Source organism: Urocitellus parryii, chromosome 7 (assembly GCF_045843805.1).
Source record: "Urocitellus parryii isolate mUroPar1 chromosome 7, mUroPar1.hap1, whole genome shotgun sequence".
NCBI lineage: Eukaryota > Metazoa > Chordata > Mammalia > Rodentia > Sciuridae > Urocitellus > Urocitellus parryii.
Window position 1 is genome coordinate 128,162,797 of NC_135537.1, and position 14,743 is coordinate 128,177,539.

A 14,743-nucleotide genomic window follows, 5' to 3' on the forward strand; every position below is an offset into this window, starting at 1 on the left:
TGGACAATTTTTCAAGGTTTCTTTTTCTTGAAAGAATTTTGTTTCCTAGGGTGCTGGGGAAAGGGAAAGAGAACAGTCTTTTGAATACTTCTCAGATGTTTCTTTGGGCTCTTTACTGTTCTCTTTGCTCTCTTCACACGCAGAGATGTGTGTCTATTTTAGAAGTTGGGAAGGGTTTCTTCTTAGTATACAGCTCTGTTACATATTTCAGGCCCAGTTGAAAGGCCTTGGTTTATGGCAGGAGGGAGTAGGAATAAGCCTATGCCTTCTGCCTCGCCTGGCCTACCTGGCCATGTGTAAGATGTGGCCAGGGCAAATTTCTCCCTATTTCTTTCCATGGCCTTCAAGCTTGCATGGCTCCCAGAGACTCTGCATGGGTCTACAGAGGTTCCTACCAACCTCCCTGCCATAGGATGCTTTAGGTGAGTTGTTATTGTCCCTTTGCTTAGTTATAGGTCAATCTTTTCTTCTGTCCCTGTTTTCCGTAATACATTTGACATCTCTTCCTAGTGTTATTAGAGGCCACCATACCTATTTTTAGTTTCCATTGATCATTTCAAGTATCAATTAAATGGTAGGGAACAGAGGGAATTAAAGTAATACCTTCAAGACTGGCTCTTTCCTCATTGTTTTTCGTTTTCTGTGGTTTTTGTTTTGCTTGAGGAACTGGGGTTAAAAGTCAGGGACTCAAACATGCTAGGCAAGCACTCTACCCCTAAGCTACAGTATCCTCAGCTCTTTTTACTTTGAGGCAGGGCCTCACTAAATTGTTCAGGCTGGCCTTGAACTTGCAATCCCCCTGCCTCTACTTCCTCAGTAGCTAGGATTGTAAGCATGTGCTACCATACCCAACACTTATTTTTTTTTAATAAGCATTTATCTTCAAGTGTCATTAACAATGTTAAGGAATGGCATAATAGCATAATGATTGCATCCTTGAGAATCCATTATTCATATAAAAAAGCATCAGATTCATCTGACACATGTTCTGCCTTTATATAGAATTTATTGAGGCTGTAATTGAGAGTAGAAAAATTATGTGGTATAATTGGAGTCTGATATTTTGAAATAATACGATATTTCTTAGTGCTTTTCATTGTCAGTTTTGTGCTATCTTTACATTGTCCTTCTTTCCCCATTCTGTGCTATAATGGCACTTGATATCTCAAATGAAATGTAGGCTTCTTCTCGGAACCAAATGCAAACACCAGGAAGCAAGATAACAGTTCCTCTTTGGAGGCTCAACTGTCAGAAATCTGAAATAATCAGCTGGTTGTTCCACAGCCTGTACTCTGAAACCTGTATTTAATTTGCTCTTAATAGACTGTGGTTAGGGGAATTCCCACCTTAGTTGCTGTGGTCTGCAGAGGAGGAATTCCCTTAGGTTCCCTGGCCTAGAAAATCTCTTTCTCAGAGTAACTGACAAGTATAGTAAATTCTACCAAACCAACCAACCAACAGTGGCAGAATGAACCTTTTAAAAAATAATTTGACATTCTGTTTCAAAGTCCATAAAGCATTCACAGTCGTACTTCGTTAACTTAAGGAAGTGAATCAAAAGAATGAAAATAATAATGAAAGAACGAATTCGTTGATTCATTATTTAGAAATAGGAAAGCATTCCAAGTATTTGACAATGGGCTGTTACTTAATGAATGGTGATTTAATGGAATGAATATTTTGTAACCAGTAGAAATTGTAACTGAAGGCTATATAGCTGCATGAAAAAATACAAATACTATTGTGTTGGGGAGGCTCTTTTATTGCAATTATGAGAAAACATATATTTCAGTTTTTAGACAGGAACTGTCTTCATCCATTTGCTACTGCTATAATATAATAGCAGAGTCTGGATAACTTATAAAGAAAACTTCCTTGAACTTGTTGTTCGAGATCAAGGGGTCCTGTCTGGTGATGACTTTCTTACTGTGTAACAATATGACAAAGGACATTACATGGCAAGATACAGCAAGTGTGCAAGCTTGGATCTCTTGGTCTTCTTATAAAGTCACTAATCCCATCATGGGGACCCCAGTCTCATCAACTCATCTAATCCTAATTACCTTCCAAAGACCTCACCTCCAAATACCATCAATTTATTGATTTGGAAGTAAATTTTCTACCACATGAACATATTCAAACCATAGCATTCTGCCTCCCAAATTCATGTGCTTCTTACATGCAAAATAAATTCATTCTATTCCAGTAGCTCCAAAGTCTTGGTCCAGCACCAACTCGAAAGTCCAAGGTCTCATCTGAATCAGATGTGGATGAGACTCAAGGCATGATTCATCCTGAGACAAGTTCTGTCCAACTGTGAAGTCATGAAATTACACAAGTTATCTACTCCCAAAATGCAGTAGGGATATAGACATTGGATAGATATTCCCACTGCAAAAGAGAGAGAGAGGCAAGAAAGAGGGATTATTGGTCTTAAGTAACTTCAAACAGGGAAAGTAACATTGAGTTTTAAATCTGGAGAACAATTTCCTTTGAATCCATGTTCCCATATCATGGGTACACTGTGTTGGGGCTGGGCGTTTTTGGCCCTGGGGACCTCACCCCTATGCTTTTGGGGGCTCAGTCCAGGCAACAGCTCTCACAGTTTGGAGTCTTATTCCTACAGTTTTCCCTGGCTAGCATTATATGCTGGTAGCTCTACATTTCTGGGTCTGTAAGAATGATTCTGCTCCTATGGCTCCATTAGACATTGCTCTGGTAAATGGTTTCTGCAGTAACTCTGCCCATAGGCTTCTGCTTGGGCCCTCAGGTAGCCTGCAGCATCTTTTGAAATCTAGGCAGAGGTGGTCATGTTTCCAAGCTCTTGCATTCTGCAGTCCTGTAGGCTTGACACCCACCGTGTGGATGTTGCCAGTGCTTATTGCTTGTACACAACTTCTAGACCAATGGGTCCAGCAAAGTCACAGCTGGAGTGGTCAAGGAACACCATGATGGAATGTGGTGAGCTGAGACCTGCAGTAGCTCTGGGCCTATGATGGGAGGACAACCTGCAAGATCTCTGAAACATCTTTCTGACACTGTCTTAATGAATAGCACCTGACTGCCTCTAACCCTGTGAATCTCTTTAGTAAATAGCCACTTGAACATATCTTTAGTACTTTCTCCCAAACATTCTTTTTCATTCCTTACATGGCTCTCCTGAAAATCTTCTGACTCTTTCTGCTTTGCTTTTAGTTGTAAATTCCATCTGAAATTATCTATTTGCTATGACATCTCGCTGTGTGTGGTTAAAAGTAGCCATGCAGCAGTCTGAATGCTCTCATGCTTAGATAGTCCTTCTGCCAGATATCCTAGTTCATCAATCTTCAATCCTCCATTCCACAAAATCCTAGGATATGGACACAGTGCCCCCATATTGTTTGCAACTGTGTAACAAAGATGGCCTGTTCTCTGTTTTCCAATACATTGTTCCTGGCATTCATCTGAGACCTCATCAGAATGACCTGTGCTGTCCATATTTCTGCCAGCACTCTGATGACAGCCACAGGAGTAATCTCTAAGAAGATTCAGACTTCCGATAGCTTTTTCTGAGACTTCGCTTAATGTTCCATTTACAGCAGTCTAGGCTTTTTCTAGCTTTCTGCAAATTCTTCTAGCCTTTACCCAAAGGTGCTTCCATACTTGAGGGTATTTATAAACTATGATTAAATTGTTTTTACATCTTAAAAATTAGAGTTGTTTTAAAAATAATAGAAGAGGGTTACCAGCCAAAATGAAAAACTTTGTATTTGGTTTAGATTAAAACATTAATCCCTTCACTGTTGACTATAGAGTTTTGCTGAACTAATCTACAAATTTATTGATTTACCTCTGAGTCATAATTACAAATATTTATAAATTTAAAGAGAAATCTATCTAATAACCTAGTAAGCATAGAACAGCTGACATATTTATTGTTAGACAAGGAGTATTTTGCACTTACTTTCCTATAATAACAGAGGATATTAAACCTGAAGTTTATATTACATATTATGGTATTGAGACATATTGTGAGAGCCTGAATATAATCAGTTACATGAGAACAATGTACCCCTCAGCTGTACAAGTCATATACAGTTACTATGGAATATCCTGATAAGGCATGAGGCCTGGATCATAAAAATACTTAATTTTTTGAACAGATTTTTAAGAACATAATGCCAATGTATAAATGGACAACTGAGAATAGGGGAAACCCCCAAATTAATGTTTTAAAAAATTAAAAGCTGTTGCTAGAGGTCATAAAGTTTAAAAGAAATCATCCAATAGATGGTCTCTCATTCAATTGAACAATTAACTATTCCTTTTTTTTTTTTATTGGTCGTTCATAACATTACATAGTTCTTAATACATCATATTACACGGTTTGATTCAAGTGGATTATGCACTCCCGCTTTTACCCTGTATACAAATTGCTGTATCACATCAGTTACCCTTCCATTGATTGACATATTGCCTTTCTAGTGTCTGATGTATTCTGCTGTCTGTCCTATTGTCTACTATCCCCCCTCCCCTCCCCTCCCCTCCCCTCCCCTTTTCTCTCTCTACCCCTTCTACTGTAAATCATTTCTTCCATTTGTATTCTCTTGACTTACCCCTCCTTTCCTCTTATATGACATTTTGTATAACCCTGAGGATCGCCTTCCATTTCCATGCAATTTCCCTTCTCACTCCCTTTCCCTCCCACCTCTCATCCCTGTTTACTGTAAATATTCTTCTCAAGCTCTTCGTCCCTACCCTGTCCTTGTTTACACCCCTTATATCAAAGTAGTCATTTGGTATTTGTTTTTTAAAGATTGACTAGCTTCACTTAGCATAATCTGCTCTAATGCCATCCATTTCCCTCCAAATTCTATAATTTTGTCATTTTTTAATGCAGAGTAATACTCCATAGTGTATAAATGCCACATTTTTTTTATCCATTCATCTATTGAAGGGCATCTAGGCTGGTTCCACAGTCTTGCTATCGTGAATTGAGCTGCTATGAACATCGATGTAGCAGTGTCCCTGTAGCATGCTCTTGTTAGGGCTTTAGGGAATAGACCAAGAAGGGGAATAGCTGGGTCAAATGGTGGTTCCATTCCCAGCTTTCCGAGAAATCTCCATACTGCTTTCCAAATTGGCTGCACCAATTTGCAGTCCCACCAGCAATGAACAAGAGTGCCCTTTTCCCCGCATCCTCTCCAGCACTTATTGTTGTTTGACTTCCTAATGGCTGCCAGTCTTACTGGAGCGAGATGGTATCTTAGGGTAGTTTTGATTTGCATTTCTCTGACTGCTAGCGATGGTGAGCATTTTTTCATGTACTTGTTGATTGATTGTATGTCCTCCTCTGAGAAGTGTCTGTTCAGGTCCTTGGCCCATTTATTGATTGGGTTATTTGTTATCTTATTGTCTAATTTTTTGAGTTCTTTGTATATTCTGGTTATTAGGGCTCTATCTGAAGTGTGTGGAGTAAAGATTTGTTCCCAGGATGTAGGCTCCCTATTTATCTCTCTTATTGTTTCTTTTGCTGAGAAAAAACTTTTTAGTTTGAGTAAGTCCCATTTGTTGATTCTATTTGTTAACTCTAGCGCTATGGGTGTCCTATTGAGGAATTTGGAGCCCGATCCCACAGCGTGTAGATCATAACCAACTTTTTCTTCTATCAGATGCCGTGTCTCTGATTTAATATCAAGCTCCTTGATCCATTTTGAGTTAACTTTTGTGCACGGCGAGAGATAGGGATTCAGATTCATTTTGGTGCAAATGGATTTCCAGTTTTCCCAGCACCATTTGTTGAAGATGCTATCCTTCCTCCATTGCATGCTTTTAGCCCCTTTATCAAATATAAGATAGTTGTAGTTTTGTGGATTGGTTACTGTGTCCTCTATTCTGTACCATTGGTCCACCCGCCTGTTTTGGTACCAGTACCATGCTGTTTTTGTTACTATTGCTCTGTAGTATAGTTTGAAGTCTGGTATCGCTATACCGCCTGATTCACACTTCCTGCTTAGTATTGTTTTTGCTATTCTGGGTCTTTTATTATTCCATATGAATTTCATGATTCTTTTATCTATTTCTACAAGATATGCTGTTGGGATTTTGATTGGCATTGCATTGAACTTATAGAGAACTTTTGGTAATATCGCCATTTTGATGATGTTAGTTCTGCCTATCCATGAGCAGGGTATGTTTTTCCATCTTCTAAGGTCTTCTTCTATGTCTTTCTTTAGGGTTCTGTAATTTTCATTGTATAAATCTTTCACCTCTTTTGTTAGGTTGATTCCCAAGTATTTTATTTTTTGGGGGGATATTGTGAATGGAGTAGTTGTCCTCATTTCCGTTTCAGAGGATTTGTCGCTGATATACAGGAATGCCTTTGATTTATGCGTGTTGATCTTATATCCTGCCACTTTGCTGAATTCATTTATTAGCTCTAATAGCTTCTTTGTAGACCCTTTTGGGTCTGCTAGGTATAGAATCATATTATCTGCAAATAGTGATAATTTAAGTTCTTCTTTTCCTATTTTTATGCCTTTAATTTCTTTTCACTGTCTAATTGCTCTGGCCAGTGTTTCGAGGACTATGTTGAACAGAAGTGGTGAGAGAGGGCATCCCTGTCTTGTACCAGATCTTAGAGGGAATGCCTTCAATTTTTCTCCATTCAGAATGATGCTGGCCTGTGGCTTATCATAGATTGCTTTTACAATGTTGAGGTATGATCCTGTTATCCCTAATTTTTCTAGCGTTTTGAACATAAAGGGATGCTGTACTTTGTCGAATGCTTTTTCTGCATCTATCGAGATGATCATATGGTTCTTATTTTTAAGTCTATTGATGTGGTGAATAACATTTATTGATTTCCGTATATTAAACCAGCCTTGCATCCCAGGGATGAATCCTACTTGATCATGATGTATAATTTTTTTGATATGTATTTGAATCCGATTCGCCAGAATTTTATTGAGGATTTTTGCGTCAAGGTTCATTAGAGATATTGGTCTGTAGTTTTCCTTCTTTGATGTGTCTTTGTCTGGTTTCGGAATCAGGGTGATGTTGGCCTCGTAGAATGAATTTGGAAGTTCTCCCTCTTTTTCTATTTCCTGAAATAGCTTGAAAAGTATTGGTGTTAGTTCCTCTTTAAAGGTTTTGTAAAACTCTGCTGTATACCCATCCGGTCCTGGGCTTTTCTTAGTTGGTAGTCTTTTGATGGTTTCTTCTATTTCCTCTATTGTTATTGGTCTGTTTAGGTTGTCTATTTCCTCCTGGCTCAATCTGGGCAGATCATAGGACTCAAGGAATTTATCTATGCCTTCACTATCTTCTATTTTATTGGAGTATAAGGATTCAAAGTAATTTCTGATTATCTTCTGTATTTCTGAAGTGTCTGTTGTGATATTGCCTTTTTCATCCCGTATGCTAGTAATTTGGGTTCTCTCTCTTCTTCTCTTCGTTAGCATGGCTAAGGGTCTGTCAATTTTATTTATTTTTTCAAAGAACCAGCTTTTAGTTTTGTCAATTTTTTCAATTGTTTCTTTTGTTTCAATTTCATTAATTTCAGCTCTGATTTTAATTATTTCTTGCCTTCTACTTCTTTTGCTGTTGTTTTGCTCTTCTTTTTCTAGGATTTTGAGATGAAGTATGAGATCATTTATTTGTTGGTTTTTTCTTTTTTTGAGGAATGAACTCCAAGCAATGAATTTTCCTCTTAGAACTGCTTTCAATGTGTCCCATAGATTCCGATATGTTGTGTCTGTGTTTTCATTTAACTCTAGGAATTTTTTAATTTCCTCCTTGATGTCTTCTAAAACCCATTGATCACTCAGCAACCTATTGTTCATTCTCCAGGTGATGCTTGCTTTTTCCTTTCTTCTTTTATCATTGATTTTCAGTTTCATTCCATTATGATCAGATAAGATGCATGGTATTATCTCTACCCCTTTGTATTGTCTAAGAGTTGCCCTGTGACATAGTATATGGTCTATTTTTGAGAAGGTTCCATGTGCTGCTGAGAAAAAAGTGTAGCTACTTGATGTTGGGTGGTATAGTCTATATATGTCAATTAAGTCTAGGTTGTTAATTGTGTTATTGAGTTCTATAGTTTCCTTATTTAACTTTTGTTTGGAAGATCTGTCCAGTGGTGAGAGAGGTGTGTTGAAGTCTCCCATGATTATTGTATGTTGGTCTATTAGACTCTTGAACTTGAGAAGAGTTTGCTTGATGAATACAGCTGCACCATTATTTGGGGCATATATATTTATGATTGTTATGTCTTGTTGGTGTATGTTTCCCTTGAGCAGTATGAAGTGTCCTTCTATATCCCTTTTGATTAGCTTTGGCTTGAAATCTATTTTATTAGATATGAGTATGGACACTCCTGCTTGTTTCCGCGGTCCATATGAGTGATATGATTTTTCCCAACCTTTCACCTTCAGTCTATGTATATCTTTTCCTATCAAATGCGTCTCCTGTAGACAGCATATTGTTGGGTCTTGTTTTTTGATCCATTCTATTAGCCTGTGTCTCTTAATTGGTGAGTTTAAGCCATTAACATTTAGGGTTATTATTGAGATATGGTTTGTTCTTCTATCCATATTTGTTTATTGATGTTACTAAACCTGATTTGTTATCCTCTTTGACTACTTTCCCCCCTTTACTGTCCTACCTCCCATTGTTGGTTTTCAATGTTGTTTTCCATTTCCTCTTCCTGTAATGTTTTGCCAAGGATTTTTTGAAGAGATGGTTTTCTAGCTGCGAATTCTTTTAACTTTTGTTTATTGTGGAAGGTTTTAATTTCATCTTCTAACCTGAAGCTTAATTTCGCCGGATACACGATTCTTGGTTGGAGCCCATTGTCTTTCAGTGTTTGAAATATGTTATTCCAGGATCTTCTAGCTTTCCGAGTCTGTGTTGAGAGATCAGCTGTTATCCTGATTGGTTTACCCCTAAATGTAATCTGCTTTCTTTCTCTTGCAGCTTTTAAAATTCTCTCCTTATTCTGTATGTTGGACATCTTCATTATAATGTGTCTAGGTGTGGATCTCTTATGATTTTGCACATTCGGCGTCCTGTAGGCTTCTAGGATTTGGGATTCTGTCTCAATCTTCAATTCTGGGAAGTTTTCTCGTATTATTTCACTGAATAGACTGTTTATTCCTTTGGAATGGAGCTCTGTGCCTTCCTGTATCCCAATGACTCTTAAATTTGGTCTTTTGATATTGTCCCATAATTCTTGGATGTTCTGCTCATGGTTTCTTAGCAGACTTGCTGAGCTGTCTATGTTCTTTTCCAGTTGAAATACTTTGTCTTCATTGTCTGATGTTCTCTCTTCTAAGTGATCTACTCTGCTGGTAGTATTCTCAATTGAGTTTTTAAGTTGGTTTATTGTTTCCTGCATTTCTAGAATTTCAATTTGTTTGTTTTTTATTACCTCTATCTCCCTGTGAAATTGATCTTTTACTTCCTGGATTTGTTTGTCAATGTGATCTTTCATTGTCTGATTTTGCTGTCTCATGTCTTCCTTGCGACTCCAGATCATCTGAAGCATATATATCCTGAACTCTTTATCTGATATTCCATCTGTTGCAGCTATTACCTCTTCTAAAGTTGAGTTGACTTGCATTGCTTGTGGTCCTTTCTTTCCTTGTCTTTTCATACTGCTCGCGTTTCTTTCTGCTTGGTGCAACTGTTGTGTTTTGAAATTTACCCCCTATTTATTTATGTTGCTCTTGTATACTTGAAAAGTCTCCCTTGCAGGTGCGGGCGGCGGCTGTGCCCCTACTCCAATTGGGGTGACGTGTCTACCACGCTGGTGGCTCTCTGGGCCTGTTCCGGGAGTGGAAGGCGGCTCTGCTCTGTCCCTATTCCAATTGGGGTGTTGTGACTACAATGCTGGCAGGTCGCTGGGCCTGTTCCGGGCGTGGGCGGTGGGCTTGGCTGGCAGGATTCCACCTAATGGCAGTCCCTAACCTCCCTGCTTGCTAATTAATGGCTTCTCTGAGGCACCACGCCTTCTGTAGCTGCGGGGCAGGCCGCGCGAATCAGTTGGCCTGGATCTCCGGGGTCCTGCTGCTGGCTGTTTTGATGTTGCAAGCTGTTGGAGAGTGGTGGTGTATTCTTCAGCTTTCCCGGATGGTGGCCGCTGACTGCCTGGATGGAGTGTCCGCTGTTTTGATGTTGCACTCTGAAGGAGAGTGGCGGTGTATCCTTCAGCTTTCCCGGATGGTGGCCGCTGACTGCCTCGGTGGAGTGTCCGCTGTGGGGGATGGGACTGCACCGCTTCCTTCCCCTTCTGAGATCCGTGCTCGGCCCAAGGGTCCGTGTGGGCTTGGCTGGTGGGATTCCACCTAATGGCCTTCCCTAACCTCCCTGCTTGCTAATTAATGGCTTCACTGAGGCGCCACGCCTTCTGTAGCCGCAGGGCAGGCCACGCGAATCAGTTGGCCTGGATCTCCGGGGCCCTGCTGCAGGCTGCTGGGATCCCTGGCACTCTATCACTTTGATTTTTTCTGCTTGCCCCTCCCCCAGCGCTGGCTAGCCAGGTTTCGTTTTGGCTGCTACTGGGAGGAGGGGTTGGAGGTCAGGTGTCTCTAGTTTCCCCCTAGTCTTTATGGAGGCTCAGCTTGATACTCCCTCTCCCGGCAAGCCTAGGAGAGATTTTATGCGAATTCCCGCTGTCTGGGGGGTGAGCTGAATGACACCGACCTGTTTTGATGTTGCACTCTGAAGGAGAGTGGCGGTGTATCCTTCAGCTTTCCCGGATGGTGGCCGCTGACTGCCTCGGTGGAGTGTCCGCTGTGGGGGATGGGACTGTACCGCTTCCTTCCCCTTCTGAGATCCCGTGCTCGGCCCAAGGGTCCGTGTGGGCTTGGCTGGTGGGATTCCACCTAATGGCCTTCCCTAACCTCTCTGCTTGCCAATTAATGGCTTCACTGAGGCGCCACGCCTTCTGTAGCCGCAGGGCAGGCCACGCGAATCAGTTGGCCTGGATCTCCGGGGCCCTGCTGCAGGCTGCTGGGATCCCTGGCACTCTATCACTTTGATTTTTTTCTGCTTCAATTAACTATTCCTTTCTATTAAAGCAGACACATTATAGTGGTATAAATTTATCTTTTTAAAATATTCCATATTTTTAAAAAGCACGAGTTCCCTCTACTTCTATATTTAGTTATTAGTTGTCTCCTACACAGGAAAATAACACTGAATTTATATCAGCAAACAAAAGCATAAGTTTGTACAACTAGGCTCAGCAGCAAAAGTAAAGAATAACAATGAAAAGTGAAAACCTAATGGAAGCCTCACAGAATGAGGACATTTGTGAAGGTCCTTGTCCTGTGTGCCCCATAGTCAACATTCCATCCAAAAATCCTTAATTTTAAATGCTCCTGAGTATAAACACAACTGTGTTCTGTGCTGACCCCCCCCCCCACACACACACACACACGAAACAACTTCTCCAAGTCCTGTCGTCATGTTTTAGGAAGAATACTGAGACTAAACATCACATGTCACAAAATCGGGAAATCTCTTCCTTTGAGGACTTGTTAAGATTTGAAGTTGTCTCTAGCCTAAGACAAAAGAGATACAGCAGAATTATGAAAGAAAGGGCACTGAGATTGTGTCTGTCTGGAAGTAACTGGGGTTACAGTGCAAAGCAGACAGATTTTCAGTTCATTATATAGAACTTTATAATAATTATAGTCACTGGCTAGCCCAGCCACGGAGCTGATTTATTTTTATTATTATTATTATTATTTTTTTTTTTTACAAGTGTCCTTGTTACCCACTGCTGGAGTATTCAGTGAAAGATTAACTGTTCCACTGCCAGGAAAAATGTAAAAGAGGAAGGAACCACAAGGTGGTGGAATGACTTCTTACAGTTCTAAAGTTTTGTTAGTCTTAAACCAGTTCTTCCTCCCTCCCTTTCTCCTTTATTCCTTCTTATTTACTGGACAAGCTTAGGAGTACTCTAATATTGTAAACTTTAAATTATTTTTTTCTGGTTTACATTTTAAATTGTATAACTTATGTAAAATCAAATGCACAGGTCTTTAGTGTTCAGTTCTGTGTTTTGATAACTATATACATTCGTATTTATAATATTATAAATATATAAATTATATATCAATACAAATTTAATAACATATATAATATTTCCATCATTCTGAAAAATTCTCTTTTGTGCCTTTCTAGTCAATCCCCGAATTACCCTAGAGATATTTCTATCCTATGAGTTATGTTTATCTTTACATTTTATATAAATGGAACATAAAACAGGTCCGTTTTTATTGTTTTAGCCAAAAAAAAAATTACTATTTATACAGTTTTTGCATTCATTAGTAACTCATGTTTTTATTTTACAGCTATAACCTGATTTGCTCACCCATTCTCCTAATGGTTGATATTTCAGTTGTTTCTAGTTTGGGGTTATCATAAATAACATATTTTTGTATAAGTCTTTTTGAGAAATATATTTTTATTTTTAATAAGTACCTAGGAGTGAAAGTTCTGAGTGAAAGAACAGATTATGATTGGCTTGATGAGAACTGATGTACACTTCTACAGTGCCCACATCTTTCTCAACAATTAGCATTGTCAATCTTTAATTTTAGTGTTCTAATGAATATGAAGTTGTATCTTATCATGGTTTAAATTGGTATTTCTCTATGACTAACAATGCTGAGTTCCTTTTCTGAGTGTATGAGCCATTTGTGTATCTTCTTTTGCAAAACATCTGTTCAGATCTTTTTTAAGGCTGGGTTTGTCTTTTCTAGGGATTTTTTATATGGTCTATATACAAATATTTTATCAAGTACATATCCTGCAAATACTGTTTTTACCAGACTAGGACTTGTTTATCAGTTTTCGTAATGGTGTCTTTGGATGAGCACAAATTTTTATTTTTATAATATCTGACCAAATTTTTTCTTTTTTGAATATTCCCTTTTTTCCTGTGCAAGAAATATTTGCCCACTCAAAGTCATTAAGATTTTCTCCTTTTTTTTTTTTTTTTTTCCTTCTAGAAGCTTTATGGTCCTGGAACTTAGTTAGGTCTGCATGGTGGGGAAAAAGTCATTTTGTTTCTGCATACATACATCCAGTTGTTCCAGCATCATTTGTTGAAAAGTCTATTCTTTTTCCATTTGAATGACGTTGTTGATGACTTTATTGAAAATTGAGTGTACATGCATTGTGTGCACTCACAGAGGTCTGTCTCTAGGCTTTCTATTTTGTACCATTGCTATTTTGTCTTTATTCTAATACATGCTGTCTTAATTATTGTGAATTTGATAAAAATGAATTTTGATAGTTTAATATCTCCAACTTTTTTTTTCCTTTGTTAAGATTATTCAGACTACTAAAAATTGTTTACATTTCCATGTGAGTTTTAGAATTGCTAGTTTCATTTAAAAAGTGTGCTAGGAGTTTGAGATTACATTGCATCTATACATCAATTGAGAAATGTGAATAGGTATCTTTTAAACATCGAGTCTTCTAATCTATGAATGTGCTGTAATGCTTTTTTTTTTTTTTAAGGTTTCTTTAATTTTTTTCCCCAAATAGCATTTTGTAGTTTTAAGTGTGAAGGAGTTATACATCTGTTATGTTTATTTCTAAGTACCTGATAAAGTTTTTTATGCTCTTACACTTTAATGGGTTTTCTTTTCTTTCTATTGTTTAAGTATTTGGAAATAAATTGTCTTTCACAGTTAACTTTGTATCTACCGATTTTTTAAGGTCACTTATTCTAATAGTTTTAAATAGATTTCATAGTTTTCTATGTGTACAATCATGTCATATATATAGTTTATATGTATGTTTATATTTTTCAAATCTTTTTGCCCATTTTTTCTCTTGCTTTTTGAACAGTATGTCAGATTTGTGTCACTTTGACAAAATATCTGAGTTATATAAGTTATAAAGAAGACAGATTTATTTGGGCTCATAGTTTTAGAGGATCCCACAACCTAGAAATAAATTATCTTTTTTTTTTTTTTTTTTTTTTTTTTGTAGTACTGGGAATTGAACCCAGGGGTGCTCTACCACTGAGCTATATCCCTGGCCCTTTTTATTTTTATTATTATTATTTTTTATTTTGAGACAGGCTTTTGCTATGTTGCTGAGGCTGGCCTTGAACTTGAGATTCACAGCCTCCTGAGTCTCTGTGATTATAGGCATATGCTACCACAGCCAGGTAGAAATAATCATTATTAACATTAGAATGCCTCATCCACATATATCCCTATAGGTATGTAAATATAGGAAGATGGATATAAGTAATTTCACATAATTAAGATCATAATATGCTGTTCTAAATGTCACTTAAAATGAAGTTAAATGTGTTTAATTTTACTTTTTAAAGATTAGCATAAAAAAATGAACTCCACAGAAAGGATCTCTGCAAGAGATAGTAATTACTAAAAGATAATTCCTAAAGGTTCACCAAAAAATGACATAAAGCACATTGAAGTTTTAGTAGTTTTAAAAAGCTATATATTTCTATGTTTAACTTGTTAATGGCTTGATGTGACTTGCTGTGAGAAATGGAAAAAAAATAATTATTTCAACTTCTTTTTACTTTACTTTTCTATTCCCAATGGTTCCCTAAGTTTTCAGTTGGAATTCTGGGTCACATGTTGTTTGCAACATTTATGTACCTTTCTGTTATCCATATATTCGCTTAGTCTCAGTTCAGTTTTGAGATGAATTTCATTCTAACTATCCATTATCTCTTATGCCACGGTCTCTTCATTTAAGTTTT

The 14,743-nt window shown here is 37.9% G+C and overlaps 1 protein-coding gene across 1 annotated transcript in view; it reads left to right on the plus strand.

Annotated features, from left to right (window-relative positions):
* Positions 1-14,743, plus strand: part of Stx8 (syntaxin 8) — a 259,053-nt gene that overhangs the window by 140,457 nt on the left and 103,853 nt on the right. The window lies entirely within an intron of this gene.